This window comes from Copadichromis virginalis, linkage group LG9 (genome assembly GCF_057382275.1).
Source record: "Copadichromis virginalis isolate Kocher_CV1m ecotype Utaka linkage group LG9, C_Virginalis_male_GT1.1, whole genome shotgun sequence".
NCBI classification, from domain to species: domain Eukaryota; kingdom Metazoa; phylum Chordata; class Actinopteri; order Cichliformes; family Cichlidae; genus Copadichromis; species Copadichromis virginalis.
Window position 1 is genome coordinate 11,499,407 of NC_140626.1, and position 19,807 is coordinate 11,519,213.

The 19,807-nt window shown below is 38.7% G+C and overlaps 1 protein-coding gene and 1 long non-coding RNA gene across 5 annotated transcripts in view; one reads left to right on the forward strand and one right to left on the reverse strand.

Annotated features, from left to right (window-relative positions):
* Nucleotides 1–19,807, reverse strand: part of ntng1a (netrin g1a) — a 130,532-nt gene that overhangs the window by 83,889 nt on the left and 26,836 nt on the right. The gene's annotated exons all lie outside the window — the stretch shown is intronic.
* Nucleotides 531–5,254, forward strand: LOC146701343 (uncharacterized). The gene is made up of 5 exons (XR_014922177.1): nt 531–765; nt 2,665–2,927; nt 3,021–3,192; nt 3,577–3,697; nt 4,002–5,254. It is a non-coding gene; the product is annotated as an uncharacterized LOC146701343 (long non-coding RNA).

A 19,807-nucleotide genomic window follows, 5' to 3' on the forward strand; every position in this document is an offset into this window, starting at 1 on the left:
CAAGTAAAAGATCAAGAGGATCTGTAAATGACTTTCAAATTCTAATAAAGGTTCATTGTATTGTTCTGTCGAGTTAAGTCACACACGAATATTTTGCTATGCTTAATTAAAAAGCTAATTTGTATTTTATGAGCTACACTTGACAGATTGTGTGCCCGGTGTCTATGACTTGACTGTCACTAGAATGAAATCCCAATACAGTGATGATCTCCAGGTCTCAGCTACTGACCATATATTACCATCTGTGGTGTTCTATGTGTAAATGAGGCTGTCTGTGTAGAATAACATGGATGGTGAGATGAACAGGTGAGGTTTATTTTGATAAATACTACAAAACTATCAAATATAGGCGTGCTTCAATGCTGAAATCCTCTTGCTCATCATGGGGAGAAGTAGATTTTCAGAATCAATGTTCTACTTCAGCCCACAGGCTCTATGCTTCCTTATTTTTCTCTGTTCTCCAAAGAAGCCAGGATGGAGACAAATATATGTGGTCTTTGTGGGAACCGACTGCAAGGCATTCTACACAGCAAAAATGCCAGTGTTGATTTTTCAGTGTTAGTAGATTTCAACAGAGTTCCGAGTTAGTTCAACACTTAATCGAGTTAAAATAACACATCGGGAGTTGATTCCTGAAAAGTGTAAGTGTAGATTTTAGTCGTTACTGCATTTTAACACTGTGGGTGTTAAATTAGACCACACCTTCATTTCCTGTGGAGCTTCGCAATCCAGAATCTTCGGTCGCCATTTTTTCTTGCTGATGCGGTTAGTTTTATTCGGTTAAATATTAAGTTTTAGATTGATGTTAGAACAAGTAACATGATAACTAGTAAAAGAAATAGTATTTATATCAAAATACATCATCTTTAAGTGTCATATTTGAATTTTAACTGTTTTTGTTAAGCTGGGCTACTGCTAGCTAGAACTCTGCAAAGTACCAGTTTCTTTCCTAATATTCATTTAGCATAATCTGGCTATTGGCAGACTGTAATGAATATTACATGTTAATATATTTCAGTTTTTATTAAATGCCTTTTATTTATTTTCGAATTAAACTGCCAAAGCCTTAGGGTCAGTGGTCTCAAACTCGCGGCCCAGAGGCCACTCGTGGCCCAAAGGCCACTTGCGGCCCACGTCAGGTGAGGTGAAGAAGTATAATGCAATTTGGCCCTTAAAGTGACTTTTTTTTGTCATTAGCCAAAAATGATTTAATATAAAGGCAATGAGGGCAGAGTGTTACCGGTGTTGTGCCAAAAAGTGATTGTCTGCCAAAAACTGATTTCCGGTATTTGCCAAAAACTGATTGCTCGTATTTAAACTGCTATAAGTAACTTGTTGGGCTATAATATGTGAAACATATGTCAAATGCATCCCTCATGGATGACATAAAGTCATCTTGAGCCACAAACAACATTCGTGTAACAAGGTAGAAGCCGCAATCAGTTTTTGGCAGTGACTTTTATATAACCTTTATTTATCCAGTTAAAAAAAAATCTCATTAACATTAAAAATGTCTTTTGTAAGAGTAAGTTGGCCAAGAGGACAGCAGAAATGGCAGCAAATATTACAATATTTCCGTAAAAATATTTTAAGTGGGGATAAAGGACCGGATTGGTTATAATGTAAGTACAATAGCAGAGAGTTGTAAAGATACTTGAAAAACAGATATTGTTTTAATTCTCTATATAACCCCTTTGTAAACCCTGTTCACCGAAGTCTATTTACGAACATACGTAAAGATATTACACATAAAAAATACACAGAAACATTGGAAATCAGTTTTTGGCAGACAATCACTTTTTGGCACAACACCGGCCCTCATGGGTAGTGTAGTCCGTGCTGCGGGGAGAACGTGTGGAACTGCCCCTCCCGTTGTGTGTTTGAGCGCGAGAGAGGGAGAAAGTAAGAGCTGTTACCGATGAGAAATGGAAGAAGAGAGCATGTAAATATAATAATAACCACTGCCGCCAAAATGAGTGCCTGGTTGTAAGAAAACTGTTAAGATTCGACTGTACACTGTGTTCGCTGACAGTAAAGCTACAAGCCCGACAACCCAGCGTATTGGCCAGAGGTGTCATTACCACGGTTCAGAGCCGCGGACCTGGCCGAGGTAACAAGAGAGTACAAACATGTGGAGGGATTGGCTTTGTTAGTTCAGTGAGAGTCAAAAACTAATGTGTACACTTATTTCTGCATTTTTATTTTGTTAAATATGAATAAAATTACAGCAGAAGTGCTGCAAAGTGTCTGACCAGAAAGAGAGGACCATTGTGTTAATTTGGTAGTTCAATTAAAGGCATCGGTTAGTTAAGAGGGAGAGGGGGGGATGCGTTCATATTTGCAGTTTTGTCTTGTTATACAATATTTGAAATTTAAAAACGAACAAACCAAACGCTACATTGTCAGGAATATTTGTGGGGAGGGTTTTTATCGCTTAAAATATATAAAAAATAATAAAATAGAAATATGGTTCCTACTAACCCCTGTGATAGTTGAGAGAATACTGTATTGCAGTCATGTTACACAGCTTGTACTACTTAAAAAATGGATCAAGGATGTTTTTCTTAACAAAATTAATTTTAACTCAGTCTAAAGGGACTAGACATGCTAGATATTTTGCAAAGAAATGGTGTTATATGCTGGACCTTATTTTACTCTTGGCAGGTGGTGATATGCTGGTTCCCGAGAAGAGATGAACTAATCAAAGTCAGCTTTTCAAGACAGCCCCAAGACTCTTCGCAACTTGTGTTCAAATGTGAGGCCGTTGTCAGGTGATAAATGCAAGGAAGAGGCACTCAACTGACATGAAACATGTCAAAGACAACATGAAGGTGACATTTCAACATAGGCAAAAAGTGGTTCAAGAACCTGCCATAGCTTCTACTGTCCTGGACCTTTTCCCAAGATTTCTGGATACACCTGGCTTGGTAAGGCATAAAATAATTTAATGACTGCTTTGTGGTTCCTTTGTTTGTTTTCTTGTTAATGTGTTGTTTCTGTTGTTACACTTTGTGTTTAAGATTGACCAAGACTTCACAATGCTGTTTTTTGGGGAGGAAGTGTCTGGTAAGTTCCTTGCAAAGTGGCCAACATTCTCCAAGCCAAGGATCATCAAAGATTGCAAAAATCTGTCCCAGAGTACAGAATTGGATGAGCTGCTCATTTCTGCACAGCGTTACTCTAACGAGGCTGGTAAGTGTAAGTTGGAAATGGTAGATTTTGCATGCCTTTACAGCATTTGCTTAATTCCCACAACACAATATATCACTCATTTCTGTATGGTATGAAAACAAGCTTACAAACATGTTAAACCTGAAATGACATTTAATGTAGTTTGAACACAAAAAAAGTTACATAATCTTACTATTGTTATGACTCGATATCTACTTCACTTGGTGGCCAGAAGATTTTAAGTCTCTAGAAATGAATTTTTATACCAAGGCGCTGGAAAACTGCCTTATTAGAAAAATTATCAGGTGTCTAAAATGTCATCATGGTATTACATAACGTGGAAAAATGACTGCTGTGGTCCTTTAAATGACAGTAATTGTGATGATCTTAATTTCTATTCTGTAGTTTGGGACTGCGAGGCGGCTGCCATCTTTTGCTGCTTCACTTCACTCCAACATCTAAGGGAAGGACGTCTTCAAAGATTAGCACATCAGATGCTGCTCACCACCTAATGAAATTCATCAAGGTATGCTTTTTAGAATTGTATATTTCTCTTTTGATGAGAACAGATGCAAATTATCAACGGCTGATATTTTAAGATGGCAAGGTGATCCAACCTGCAGCAGATGTATCTATCCCAGACAAGCTTGGTGTTGCAGGACTGACATGTCATTGTTTCTATTAAAACTAAATGTACACATTGAAACAAAAATAATTGTGCGCGCGGAGTGAAACATTTTAATATTGTCATAATTTCAAACAGCAATGCCTCAACATCAGATTATCAATTTTGTTTAATGTGAATCACTTGGTTTCTTTCTCTCCCTCAGGTGGGAGGTAGCACAGAGGCTTTTCTTAAGGCTGGCCCCACTCAGCCATTCGTCCTGTGGGTTGGAGAAAGAAAGAACATCATCCAAAGTTTCTACCCAAAGTTTCTACATTGTCCTAGATCAAAAGGTCATTCCCTGTGTGACACAGATGGGAGATGCAGGTTTTGACAAGGCAAAACTTTTCAAGGCACATTTTTTAATTTGCCGTGTCCTTTGATAAGGCATTGGACAACTTCTACACATTCATCCAGACCATCAAGTGTATGGCATTGATGTTGGCAGCGTGAAGGACAGTCCTCGGGTCAATGAAACAAGAGGAAGTCTTCACTGTACGGTTTAAAGATATCCACTATTCAGCACTTTGACTGGAAATGTTCATCTGTTACATTTGCAAGATACACCACACAAGTTGCTCAGTGTTATTTAGACATTTGAAGTTCCAGCATGGTTTGTACCCAGGAAAGTTTTTACGTTTGACCTGTGGAGAGCCTGGATGTTCATTTATCTTTCACACGTACTCTGGTTACAAGCGGCACTTATTCCGAGCACATGGAGACTGCGTTCACTCTGAGGTCATCAACAATTTTGAGCCTGTACCTAACGATGGAACCTCTGTTTCACAGCCTGTAAATGTGGCTCATCCCATGACAATAACTACACCGGTTCCAGTTGAAAAAAGGCAAATACTGAATATGTGCAGCTCTGTTATTGCTCAAGTACAATCATCAGGAGTTCCTGAAAGTACTGTACAGTGTTTAGTTGGTTCATTGGAGGAACTGGTTAATGACATCCATGCACATGCAAAACAATCTGTTGTCGACTGTTTGTCAACTGATACATCAAGAGAAACCTTAGAAAAAGTTGAGGATTGCTTTGATCAGCTTGAAAATCCATTTTCATGTCTTAACACAGAATCTAAAAGGATAAGATATTTTGAGCAAAAATGGAAAATAGTTGAACCCATAGAGCATGTTCTTGGTGTGCGTTTTGATGTACGCAAAGATAGAACAACAGGGACATACAGGCAAGTTCCTGTCAATGATAAATTCATGTACGTTCCTATCATGGGATCCCTTTCATCTATGTTTCGAAACAGTGAACTTTGTAGCAGTTTCCAGAAAAAAAAACTAAACATGGAGGGATTGTACAGAGATTTAAATGACGGCTCCTACTTCAAAAATCACAGTTTATTCTCACAACAAGAACATGCTCTCCAGATCCAGCTCTACTATGACGATTTTGAAACTGCTAATCCTTTAGGCTCAAAAAAGGGGGTGCACAAACTTGGTTGTATTTATTTTGTTTTGAGAAATTTGCCACCAGAGTTAAATTCTGTGTTGATGAACATTCATCTTGTAGCCCTTTTTCATTCAGAAGACTTAAAAAAATATGGGTTTGATCCTATCCTAAAGCCACTTGTTGATGATCTAAAGATTTTAGAGACTGAAGGAATGCAAGTGCCCTTTTCAGCCACACCTGTGAGAGGTTCGCTTTTTCAGATTACAGGTGACAACTTGGCTTTACATAGCATTTTTGGTTTTGTTGAATCATTTAGTGCAAACTATTGTTGTAGATTTTGTTTAACTGATAAGACAGAGTTGCAGTCAGTTTTTAGTGAAGATCATGTAGGCTTAACACTGCGTTCCAAAGAACTTCATTACAAACACTGTGGTGCCATTCAACAAAATCCTGCTTTGGCCTCAACATTTGGTGTAAAAAGAAATTGTTTACTCAATTCACTTCGGCTGTTCCATATTTCAGACAACTATGCTGTAGACATAATGCATGATCTACTAGAGGGAGTGGTGCAGTATGAGTTAAAGCTTGTGTTTCAGTACTTGATTAAGACCTCTTTGATATCCTTGAATTCATTGTCACAGAGAATTATAAGCTTTAACTACGGATATGCACAGAGAAGGAACAGGCCAGGTGGGCTAAAACTGGATGACAACAGCAAAGATCTTGGGCTTAATGCTGTGCAGTCATGGTGTCTTTTGCGGAATAGCCCATTGATTTTTGGAGATATCGTTTGCAGAAATGATGGACATTGGAACTTGCTACTTTTGTTAGTTCAAATTGTGAACATTGTTTTTTCACCCATTATAACTCATGGCATGACTTGCTATTTGAAACATCTGATTGCCGATCATCACAAGGCTTTCAAATCTCTCTTTCCAGAACGGAATTTGATTCCAAAGCACCACCTAATGATCCATTACCCACGCTGCATTAGAAAAATTGGGCCACTCATACATATGTGGTGCATGAGATTTGAAGCAAAGCACAAGTTCTTCAAAAGATCTGTAAAGAACTTTAAAAATATCACAAAAACACTAGTAAAAAAACATCAGAATCAATTAGCCTTTCATTTTGAAAATTTTTATTTTAAAAGATTACAGTTCGGCCCCATTAATGAAGTCTTGGCCAGCAGCTTAAAAGGCAGTGAAGCACTGAATAAAATGTTTGATGTTTCTTCTATTGTTTCTACAACTTCCTGGGTCAAAAGTTATGGTACAGAATATCAAGTTGGGATGTATGTTTGTTCTGGTGTTGAAAATGAGATGCCTTTGTTCAGTAAGATTGTCAGTATAATTGTTAGCGATTTCAATACTTATCTTCTAACTTGTAAGGTCTCAACAGTATATTTCAATGATCACTTAAATGCATTTGTTATTGAGGATGGATTAGATGTCTTTGCACTGATCTCTGTAGATGATCTGGTGTACTATATAGACCTTATGATAGGCAATTTTCAAATGGCACTGATGACAAAATGTACATTGTCCCATACTGTAATTTTGTATGACTTGTTTACTTGTGGTGTATCTGAATACAAAGTATTTTGGAACGTTAATGTCTTGTATTTCTTTGTAATGGGTGGATGTTGGGGGTTAATTGTAGCAGTAGAGATATCAGAGATTAATGGGAGTTTATTGTAATCTGGTGGTATTAATGATTTGACTGACACTAGTGTTAGTGTTAGAAAATTAACACTATTCAGAGTTGAATTTTTTAACACCAGGGCTAGTGTAAAGTACCACCAACACTATTCGGTGTTAATTTTTAACACTTAACACCAGTGTAGAATATTTTTGACACTGGTCAGTGTTACTCAGTGTTAATTTTTAACTCTGTGCAGTGTTAAAATAACACTAGCTCGTTGTTAAAAATATAACACTTTGAAAAGTGTTAATTTAACACTCAAAAGAGTGGACACATATAGACACTTTTCTAGTGTTAAATTTAACACTCACAGTGTCAATTTAACACTGGCGATTTTGCTGTGTAGTTGGGGGATTTTTCTCCTTTTGAGCAATAAGGGCTAACAAAGTCCTTTTCCTCTGTTTTTGCTGTTTACCTGTTTTAACAATAACTGTGCATTTCCAGCACACAGACAGCAAACTTTTGTAACACACCTCAGTGGTCTGCTATTTTCATTCAGGACAGTATCTATAAACACCGTGGTTGTTTAATTCCCATGCACTTAACGCACAACCACCGTTTCCCTTCTCAGTGTGCTTTTCCTGTTTATTCTCACCCTTGGATTCCTGTTCAGGTATTCTGCACTTCCCTCCACGTCCACACACACCCGGGGCACAAGTAAGATTTTATTTTATTTTTTGCTTGTGACTGACAACAATAATAATACATAGTGAAACTGGGGTGCAGTGTTTTCATCGCCAGCATCTCCTCGCTAAGCAGAAAAATATCCTGCTCTGACTCCTCTATGTGCCTCCTCCCTTTCCCTCCACCACCTCTTCTTTTACCTCTCTCCTCTCTGAAAGTTGATTTCATCTGACGTGACAGAGTTGTGGAAGCCATGGGTGGAGGTGTTACAAATGCTCTGTCACAACGCTAAACATGGCAGGAAGCGAACGCCTCGACAGCTCTCGGATGCAACTTGGGAAACAAGCGACGATGCTCTGCCTTGCCACCGCCTGTTTGACTTCAGCCTTTATCTCTCATTTCAACTACACCGGCAAACTGCTCTGTGCCTACTCTCTTCGGCTGGCCTAGTTTTGTTACTGGCGAGGGAGAACATGCTGGCAGGGAAGAGGTGGCAATGAAAAAGGCAATGGATGCCGAAGGGAAAAATTCCTAGTTCAAATGATGCATACAAGAAGTAAACATAGTTTACTATTAGGCTGAACAGACTATTTGAATGTTTGAAACAATGTTTGTACTAAAACACCATCGACAATTAAGACACATTATCAGATGCAGTGTGCAGAGCAAAGCAAATAACAGCAGATTTTTTATGAGAGAGGGGGGATTGACAGTGTCAACACCACTCAACCTGGCATTTCTTTCAACATAAACAAGGTGTCAGTGGTGCAGTGCAAAACAGAAGATAATGTATATCACGAAGGAAGATCAAACTTCAAGCTTTCCTCTGACTCAACAGTATTGATGGGAATGAGCGCTGGCTGTAATTCAGCCTTCCCTATGGATTTAATCTCTTGGGCGCTGTCATCCCACTGCCTGGATGTGTGGGTTTGTAGATTTGGTGTACTGTGTGTACTCACATCAATAATGAGTCAGATTTGGTGATACTGATGATGATATGTAAGTTCCTATTATATCACATTATCATCAGCTGGGGCTAGTGTAAAACCTTTACACACATTTGTATGTGGACATATGATGTTAATGTCCATATGGTCATATATATATATATATATGGAGAAATCTTTTGGCTGGATTTACTAAACAGGGCAAATTAGCATGTGGGTACAATCTTGCTGATTACAGGTGACTAACAAATATTTTGCTGTTTTTTAAACAAAGGTGCAGTCAGTTCATTTCAATGTCACGAGTCCAACCTGCCAACAGTTATGCAATTTTGAGCAAGGTCACAGAGTAAGCGGTGGTGCCTCCAGAATTTTTTCATATGGGTGGCCATATGGGAACTACTGAAAATATTGGGGTGACACACCAACAGAACAAAAACAGAATTTTTTCTTTTATTGTGCTGTTGTCAAATATAGATTACTTAAAAAATATGTCAAAAAGAAAGAGAGAAAAGAATTATATGTCTAAATAATTCCCTGCTAGTTAATATCACTGAAAATAGGTACATATGAAAACCAAATACATTTTGAAATCCATAATAATCTGTTTTAAGCAGGAATAAATATCAAGTTTGTGTTTCAACTCGATGCCTTCCACAGTCTTGTGCTCACATCTATTTGGATTATTTCCAACATAGGACAGTCTTGTTGGGGGGAGGGCCAGAGGGCCAGTGCCCCCTCTGGCCCTCCCCTTGGTGGAATATCAAAGATGATATTCAGCTGTTGTTTTTTTAAGGTATGCTAACAGGATAGGCACAGTGTGAATTATAATTAGAAAAGCATAAAAATGTAGGCCATAGATGTATATGTTAAATGTAGTCCTGTGGCAGTGACAGACAGAGTAGTTATAATGAAAACAGGCTTCAGTAATTAACAGCCTCTGATCTACGTCTGACTGTGAACCATGCAGAGTCTGTAGCAGTCTTGTATTAAGACAACTATAATCCCTTTAAGGGGAAAAAACAGAAACAAAACATACATGCCTGATTGACAAAAGTTTATTTCTACACTCTGCGGCTGGTGGTGTTAACAGTGTGTGTGTGTGTGTGTGTGTGTGTGTGTGTGTGTGTGTGTGATCTAACATACTGCATGCAGCTGAATATGTGTAGGTCCACCAGTTGAAACCTGTTATGTGCTACAGCACAACTCATGGCATCACAATGAAACCCACATGCTCTGTCCATGGTCCTGAAACTATAACAGTCTAATTAGTTCAATATTTCACAGTTAATTTGAGTGTAATAGAATGTTATGAAGGAAAAAAATGTGCACTCAACTATAAGAAAGCCTTTTTTTTCTTCTTTCAACCAGACAGTGACACTCTGCTCAAAGTAAGGGCCACAAAGGCATTTCTCTCCAGTGGAGAATCATCTGGCAGAGTTAGGCCTAAAGGTCTGATCACATATCAGACCTTTAGGCCTATCACATGTGATGCTCTGTTCTGATCCGCACAACCCTGCATGCAAGCTGACAGGTTGCTGCTTTGCAGTAGGATAATGTGACATATTTTTGGACAGTGTGTTTCACTATTCCCACAGGCACGCTAATAAAATCTCCTCAGTCAAACATGAACAAAGGTAACCTGTGGCCTTCAAACCTACAGGGGCAAACTGAACACTCAGTGAAATAATAATACTAATAAAAATAAAAAATGTTTCATTTCAATTTTCTTAGGGAAGTTTACACACATCAAAATACTTTGAGCATTTGGTGACATTTACATAGAAGCTTCCAAAGCCAACACCCAGACCTTCTCATTTTAGGCACGTTATCATTGCCAACAGGTTTTCAGTATTATGTAAACTCAGTGACTGTGGAGCACAAAATCAAATTTGTCTTGTAGCATTTGGATGAAGATACAAAATAACAAAAAACAAATCACTGACAGCTAGCAGAAATCTTGGTGTTTTCATATATTACTTAATCCACAAAAAGAAGCCACAGCACACGAGGCTACTTGCACTGACACGCACACTGAAAGCTGTTTCGTTTCACTGGCTCTGCACTGTGTTTCAGTGTGTGTGTCTGCCTGCAGTTCCAGACTGAAACCCTTGGAGAGAGTCTGTTGGCAGCTAGAATGAACGGCCAAGCCAAACCTCCTCCCAAATTTAACTTCTTAATAGGAACGTGGCAGCCAATCTATGTGAATTAATAAATCTCCCAAATATCAAGAAAGTCTTGAAAATTAGCCGTGGCACGTGGAAAGAAATGAAAACTGAACTGTTCATGTTCTGGCAGGGGACGTCAACGCATACTGTAGGATCTCCAAGTGGGCAACACAGTTTTCCATAGATCCAACTTTCTCCCAACAATGAAACCCTTTATTTACACTGAATGACCAAAGAATTATCAAATAAAAACATACAAATTTCAAGTCTGATATTTTTGGATTGTAAACTTTCAAAAACTCAAACACTTGGTGACGTTTTTACACTTTACAGGTTCATGAATTGGATGTTTTAAGTGTAAGAGTTTATTCTGATGCTTAACAGACTAGAAGATGGAAAACTATGCTGAGCTGTGCAGAAGCATAGAAAGCAGGCATGCAAAGGATGCTCTATAGAAGTGGTGTGCAGTCCATATATAATACACAGTCGGTGCCATTTACAAAAAGCTTAATGTGCAGTCTCCACACAGATCTATGTGTATGCTAAGTGCTGCCTTTTTTGTTGGATTTTTGTGTATTTTCAGATTAGAAACAAGCTTTTTTTAATAAACCAAAATCAAAGACAATTGGGAAACACACTTTTTTCATTTGCAGGACGTGTAATACACATTTATTGCCACAAAAATAAATCTAAAATCTAATCCTAAAATATGATCAGTTTAATGACAAGACATACAGTTAGCAATGCAGACAATGCATATGACAATACAAAATGTTGATAATTTTGTTCTTTCTTTTTGTTTTCCTCAGTGATGCTGACACAAGCTGGAGAGACCGGACAGATGGCCTGATTCTTAACCCTCGCTCTCCTGCGAGGGATGCTGAGTTATTCATCCAGATATTCAGATGTGGAGTAAAAAAAGAAAGACTTGTGGCTTTATTTTGTGAATTCTGTTACTAAAGGTTTGCAGTTTGTACATCACAGCCTTGATTCAGACATATGTGAGGCTGCATTAAATGAGCTGGAAGCATAGACTCCATTGTAAATCAGGTAAGGAAGAGAAAAAAATGTTTTGTAAAGCAGATGTTTGCAAGAAAAAAGAAAAAGATTAAAATTGTATATAAAATCAAAAGAGTCTAACAGCTTTATTAAGGAAAGACGAACCAGTGAACAAAAACGACACAGTGAAAGAGAGCGATGAAGAGGAGCGCTACAGAGAAATCCTGGTGTTTTTACCCAAACCTGTAGCTCCTCACAGCAGGATCTCTCTACCAGGGGAGTAGGAAGGGTGTGATCAGCAGCCAGGCTGGCTGTCAATAATTCAGGGTAGTCTGCTCCTCACCTCAGCGTGCTTCACACGAGCCAACTCACATCCAGATCTCAGCTTTAGATCTCTACCTTCAAGAGACTCTGTGAAATTGAGTACATCTATTTAGCCCTCAGCACAGGACCTCTGCACACATCCAAAACACAAGGCACAGGTCACGAACACTGGTTCATCTCCTGCAGGTATGGTCTATGGCTAATGGGAGAGTCCAGTGTTTACAGGTTGGTCTGCCTCAGCCCTCCACGTCTTTCAGCAGAATAAAATATTACTGTTTGTCTGTTTCAGAACATTAGCTGATAACTCCACAGGCTCCACTTACGCTGCGTTTTATGGCCAACAATGAGCCTAAATCACTGCCGTAATGCTGGTGTGATTTAACATAATGATTCTTTTGCTATTTTGCATGCAGCTGAGGTCTACAAGCGTTTTGATGCTTAACAGAAATTGATAAGACACCCAGCAGCTATGCTGACAGCTCAACTAAGTCCAAATTACTGCATAGTTGTCTTCGCCTTTTTTTAAACTCTGAATGCAAAACCACAACTGTTAGTCATTTAAATGACTGCAAAGCTACAAATCAAACTTTCCTTTGTTAGATATTTCACTGAGCTGTCAAACGGTTCAAAAATATAACTTTATCTGGAGTGTTTTTTCAAAGTTTTTGTCCCCTGTACTCATCTAGCTTGTCCTGACTACTAAGTGGGCAGTGCTTATGCGGGAGATCAAGGCTTCATCATTTCTATAATGAAGAAGATTAAAGCACATATGGTAGAAGACAGTTTGCACCATATACAGTACAAAAGAAAGAGATTAAGCACTGTTCATACGCAGCAAATCCAAACCGAAATACTCAGAACTTTGTTAATGGTGGCAGTAAACTGCTGCAAATGTCAAATCAAACTGCCTGTCAATTTTCAGCAACGCGAACACAACTCGCGCCATGCCTGGCTGCATTCCCTCAGGGTGTACTTTTTTCTTTTTCAGCAGAGGAAAAACAAAGACCATTGTGAGAATATCCACTCGCTAATTTAAAAAGCGAACTAAACAGTGAACATGGCTGACTTGATGACAGCTGTCAGCACGACAAGAGGTATTATCAGGTGGGATTTAAATTGTTGTGCTGGAGGCAGCCAGGCGGTGTCCAGAAGGGATTTGTTTGGGGTGTTTAGTGGCTGTCACTCAAACCTATATCATACTTCTACTAGCCCTTCAAGTAAAAGTTTCTCTTCTGAATATTCATAAAAAAAATATTTTATCATCCATCAAAACTGCTAAAGAAAACACAAAAACCATGCTACAACAAAGTCAACACTGGATTGGTGAAAACTAGCCAAAAATAGAGTAAAGTTTAGTTTTCATGTGTACTGTAATTCTTTCAGGTAGCATTCATGGTGGTCACAGAGGGTTAACTAGATTTGTTATGTTAGTTTAACATGTTAAAGTGTAAAGGCGACAACTGGGATCCTCTACCCATAGCACCAAAAAGTGTTGTTTTTAAGTGGAACTAGCAGTTAGAAAGGTGTGCTGTAGCAACATTTGGACAAAGTGATGAAAAATAAAAACCACTAAGGAGTATGTGAGTAGCTGCGGGGCTGCTGCACACTGCTGGAGTAGCTTCAGTGTGCTGGCAGTGAGTCTAAGGCTCTCCTGGTTGAGACATCATGCCGCCAAAACAACATTCCCTTATTTGGTGTTTTGATGATGGTTGTGAAGAGCTCTGGAAACCCCAGCATATGGGTTACATCATTTTCACACTTCATAATTCAGCGACTCCTCAAGTCTTAAATATACAACATAAGACAGTCCCACTGTAGGGGTCAAGGGCTCAGATTTTTCCTTTAATAGAAAAAAATAAAAACATTTATAAATTTTTTCCTTTACGTTGTCACTGTTCCATTTTTAATCAGCATGTTCTGTGTTGGCTTTCTTCACAAAGTTGCAGTAGTACATTCTCAACCATTGGCTGCTGCTTAAGCTTCCCAAATATAAAAGACACATAAAAGTTAGCAACTCGGATGCAAGCATGGAACAAAACTATTTTTTCTGGAATCTTTCATATCATATTTAAAACAAAGCGCTCTGTGTTTAAATGTGTTTTTAATGTTTTCTCTTTACCTTCTTTCACCCTGAGTAGGTCTTATCAGCAAATTATTGCTCATTCACACAACAGTAAGAAAACAAGGTGATTGCACAGTTCACCTGGTGGGAGGCAACCTGTCTGCAAACAATTGCAGCTGGACTTAGAGTGACTGCAATCACTCTCACACAGATGAGTGAAGTTTGTAAATAACTCCTGTCTAATTTATAAATGCAGACAGACTGCCAACATGGAGTCAGATGGAGTTGGTCTGTGCAGAAGAGCGAAATTCATTTATGATACGCTTCTTTGTAACAGGATACTTGACTCAAATGGTTTTCAATTGATTATATCCTGCCTATATTCCCACATAAAGGCAAGGTCATTTTGCACTTCAATCGCCGTCGTGTAGCAACACACTTCAAAGCGTGTCAAAATGAAGATAGCAGCTGATTGCAGGTGGTCACAGCACAGGTCCCCATCTAGGGCTGAACGATTATGGAAAATACTCTAATTGCGATTTTTTGCCCCAATATTGCGATTGCGATGCGATATGCGATTATTTTTTAAGGTATTTGTCTTCTGTATTATTAAACAAAGACAAGCAATACATCATATAGTATGGCCAATACTATATTACATTAATTTTAAACTGTTCTTTCCTGGAAGACAGACCTCTGTTATGATGACATGAGGTGATGCATGAATTGATGACTGACATTTTTATTTAACTTCTTCAATCACAACAGTATATTTGAACATACACAATAGTTTATTTTTAGCTTACAAACATCTGAGCATAAAGTGCTGACAAGGAACCCTGGTGTAAACATTAAAATGAAAGTCAGTACAATGTGCAGATTGCAGAAATATACATAAAAAAAAAAATCAGTGGCTTTACCACACTCAGTTTTTCGACATCTGTGAACTACTAGACAGTCATTCAATTAAAAAATAATATTAAATAAATAAAACTAATAAATAAAAAATACACACATCTTACTGATCTCTGCAGTCAGTAACATTACACATAAAGTGCAAACATAATAGCAATTGTATAAACACACACACAAACACGCCTTTAAAGTTTAAAGGCGTGAAATTGGACGGTCTAGTTCTGATTAGCGTCACCGCTGTCTCGGTGGAGTTTAATAAACTCGGCCGTCTGCTTCTTGCTATCTAAAATATAACCAGACACTGGTGTAAATTCTCGACTGTCTCATACTTCTGTTTAATAAGTTTTCTGTTTGACGTTTAGTCAGCTGTGTGAAAACCAAGGAGGAACCCACCCGGGGGATTAATAAAGTTTTATTTTATCTAATCTAATAACTTTAATCTCAGCCAAACCGATTTACTCACGAACAAACAAAACACTGAAAAAAGCCCAACAATAACATTTTTAGGTTGTCTAAGTGACTTATATATTACGTTTAACCCGAGCAGCGAAACTCCGCGGTGATCTGAAAATGATGTGCCGGGAGTTGTGCCGTTCTCGGCCGCATCAGTAACCCTCGAGCTCCCGGCTAGCTGTCGAGCTGGTGGGTAGCAGACGCCTCTGAAAACGTCGAAGCACTTTTGCAAATATGGGATATCTTGATAAACCGAGCAGATATTTGATGTTTACACAACTACTTTCTCGCCTGAAAATATGTTAAAAGTTTATTTTGTGACCCAGAAAGATTAGTATGAGTAATTTTAAAACATAGTAGCGGCCGCCATTGCTGGAAACTGGAGTTTGGCTGGGCCGCGCTATGAATTCTGGGATATGGTAGTAATTTGGACAGCCTTCGGCGCGTCGCTGTGACGTAATCGGTCTACAAATGCGGCCTCAGGAGGATGCAGCCCATGAATTGTATAATATAATCGCAGTATAATCGCAGCCTTTGCGGTTAGAAAATTGCACTTGATCATGTCGCGATATTATCGCAAATGCGATATATCGTTCAGCCCTATCCCCATCTTCTATAAAAGTGAAGACAACAAAATAAGGATTTTGAAAGCTAAGGCAGACACAACTTCCCTCTCCATAGCCAGTGAAATGTACACCTTCAAATGCACAAATGAAGAGTAAATAGGTCCACAAAAAGGTCAAGATTTAGCCTTGATTAAGAGTCTGATCTTGTAGCAGTGCAAAGGCAAAGACACCAAAACGCAAACAAGACTGCACTAAATCACATAAAGGCAACATTTCCTGTTAACCAATCACCCCTTTTCTTCAATTAGACAGCTCCTCCTTTTCTCCAGCTATATCCAGATACACCCATTAATCCAGCTGGTAACCCTTAATATAGAAGAAGTCTATATTTAGCAAATGAAAGATTAGTCTAAAAATATTGGAATTAATTGCTGGATAATTTTGGTAAATGACTGGCATGACACTGCGTGCTCACTGACCCTGCTGCCTAACAATATAAGAACCTGAAAATTATCTCAGTTCTGCACACACGAAACAAGCTAAAAAGGCGGCCTAACAAGGGTAAGCACTGGTGAGCACCATCAACCATATGCCAGCTTCCACCTCCACTTCCCAGCAGGCACTCCCCTCTTGTTGCCGACCCGTTTGCTGACTGCTGCCAACATTTCACTGGCAGAAATCTTCTGCAAGGCATGCATCCAGTCAGCACAACAGTCTAACACCTTTACTTCAGGAGCCAGTCTCCCCCTTTTTTCCCCTCTCTGTACTGATCTAAAATAACAGATTAAACAGTATCTATCACACGGCCGAGCTGGAATGAAATAAGGTGCTTAGGTTTAAAGTACTTTCATAATTAAAACAATTAGACCTACCTATTACACGCTAATATCCCAAACCGCCATGTGAAGCTGTCCTCGATGCACAATGATTTAACAACCCTACCATTTCTTGCCATGGCAGGATTTAACTGCTTTTTTAACTGCTCTCAAGTGCTTTGTCATTGATAATGTATTTCAAATAGCTTCTTGCGCTGAACATATACAGTACATAAAGTCAATATGGCACTCTGCAAGAACTGTCACATTAGAAATAGAGCAGCCCTACAACTTCCAACAAAGAAGATTCAGAGGTGAAATCCAGTAGGCTGGCGCAGCGAGCAGCTTACCCTGTGTTCTTATCTCTTGGCAGAGCAAAGCCGAGTCGCTCAGTGCCACATGGCACCCGGATACACAGTGAGACGCAGCCACACACATCAACAAACACACAAACACACGTTGGCTTTTATGATCTATTCCCCCAAAGCACTTCCGCAGGTTCAAAAGCATCGCTAGCAATAAATCAGGAGCTTGAGCCAGGTTTTGCTTAGTTATATCATTAACATGAGGAGAAAAGCTGTAAATATGGATGTCTTGGTTTTTTGTTTCACCATCAGTTGTGCTTCTTCTTTGTGAGGATCATTTTGATACTTCCTCAACTTAATCATTATTCTATTTCTAGCTCAGACTTAAGACAATGAAGTACTATGATGGATTTAATTTCTCACGACAGCTGCTAAAATTTGGCAACAATAATGTTGCAGAAGAATTCTTGGGCAAAGCTCAAAATACAGGAACCCATACTCACGGCCAATCTTCCATACACTGCCTGATACCGATCCTGATTATAAATCAAATGTTTGCTGTTTAGGAAATTTGGCATCTAAAATCTAAAATGTAAGCAATATTCTCCTAAGGGTTAACGGCTATTAATACCTTGTCTCCAATAATCAAGCAAAAACTGCTTGGTCTTAAACTGGTTTGGGTTAGACTACTTAAGGATGATAAAATACCAACAACAGAATGTAAAATCCTGTATGGTTATCATGTAATATTTGCTAGTTATTGATAAGCACAAAGTCTGGTGGAATTACATGTATTTGCATGTATTTTTCCAGAAACCAAAAATACTGATAAAGTTTTTTTTAAAACTAAAAGATCAATACACTCTTTCAGTTTTTCATTATGGACCTGAATAGATGCACCACATTATCCACAAATTAATATAGTAGTTATAGTATTAGTAGTATATAGAAGAGAATTAAGTCACAACCACAAACCTCCAAATCGCATGGTGGCACCAGATCACAGGTACGGCCTGCAGAACATGCATGCCAGAGGGGCGAGTTAGGCTGCCCACCGTTTGGCAGTGCAAAATGTGAAAAGTAATTATTATTACTAAATATAAAATATCTGGATACATTTTTATAATCATACAATGTAAGTTGTTTACTTATAAAAATGTTACATTTGCTGTTTGTCAAAATTGCAAGATATCTCATGCTGTTCATCATCTGGTTTGTAAACAGGTTAAATTAAATGCTACTTTTCACACAGTTTATTACACCATAGATTTACTGGTCCAGCCTGTCTGAGATCAATTTGAGCTGTACGTCTCCCATGAGCTATGAGTTTCACAACTCTGCACAACACAAGAAGTCAAAGGTTCACCAATATCACTTTCCTCTGCTGCAAACTATTGTGGTGCAGCTCTAACTCAAGGCAATCCATCAAGGCAAACTAAAGTCACACAGCATTTCTGCAAGTGCATATTTACTGTTCACAAACATAATATAATAATAAACGGTAAAACTATATCTCATTTTGTGAGGTAAAATAAGGTTATAAAGTTCTTATTGTGCTAAATACGAGTTTCAACAGCAACACTTTTACCTCTTGTAGTGGCTGAAACTCTTCATCAGGCAGACAGATTAGAGGTAGTGGCTGAATAGGTTCCAACCTCAATTGCACACCAGAGGGAGTATTTAGAGGAGTGTGTAGGGTGGGCGGGGGTACATTAGGGGAGCTAATTAGGATTATTAGCACGGACGTATTTTATTCAGCTGGGACTAAAACAAATTGCTCAGTCGTTGCAGAGCTAAATTGAAAATGACTTCAGAATTACTGACAGCCAAAGTGCACACTCAATTTTTAGAAAAAGAGGGGGGAAAAGCCACAGTGTGAGACACAATGTTGCTACACGCCTGACATGGTGGGAATCGGTGACACTAGCGATGCCATGTGTTAGTCAAAGTGACTGTTATGAAGTCTAGTCAGCAGCTCTAACATGAAAAACAATGATCTTCCAATGAATAAAACATTTTGTGGGACTCCACTAGTGTCGCCCTTATTTAACTTAAACTGACCTCACAATTCATCCACCATCTGAAATGAGCTGTTGTAACTCCTCTCCCTTTCCAAGTTCAGTTTCTACTGACCGGTTTCCAGTTTTTAAGCTAAGCTAAGCTAACCTATGTAGAGCTGTGGAAGTTAAGCACACAGATATGGGAGGTTTCATTCTTATCTATCATGAAATGTAGAGTTTAATCAAAGTTGTCATTTGGCTCAAGCAGTTTATGAAGACATTGTTCAATTAAAATTCTCTAGGATCAGAAAAGGCAAATATGCATGTATGCTAACTCAGTGACGCTAGAGTTAGCATACAGTCAGCAATGCAGTAACGTAAGAAGGAAAACAGATCTTGTAACTACATAGAAAAAAAATATTAATGTACTGAAAACTAATTTGTAATTGTCTACTTCTCAGTATCTTTTTACTCTCTAAAGTGACAATGGTGATGGCAAGCCAGAAAGCCAGCTAATAATACAGGTAGAAGAAAACCCTTGATGAAATCCAAGGGAATTCAGGCAAGGAGGGGTACTGCAGTCATATCAAACACCAATGCGCCCCGCCACTGTGTTTGCAGCTTGGCGTATTGCCCTTGTGTTTACGGTGGGGGAATAATCTGAAGCGGCGCTGACTGTCGTTGAAAG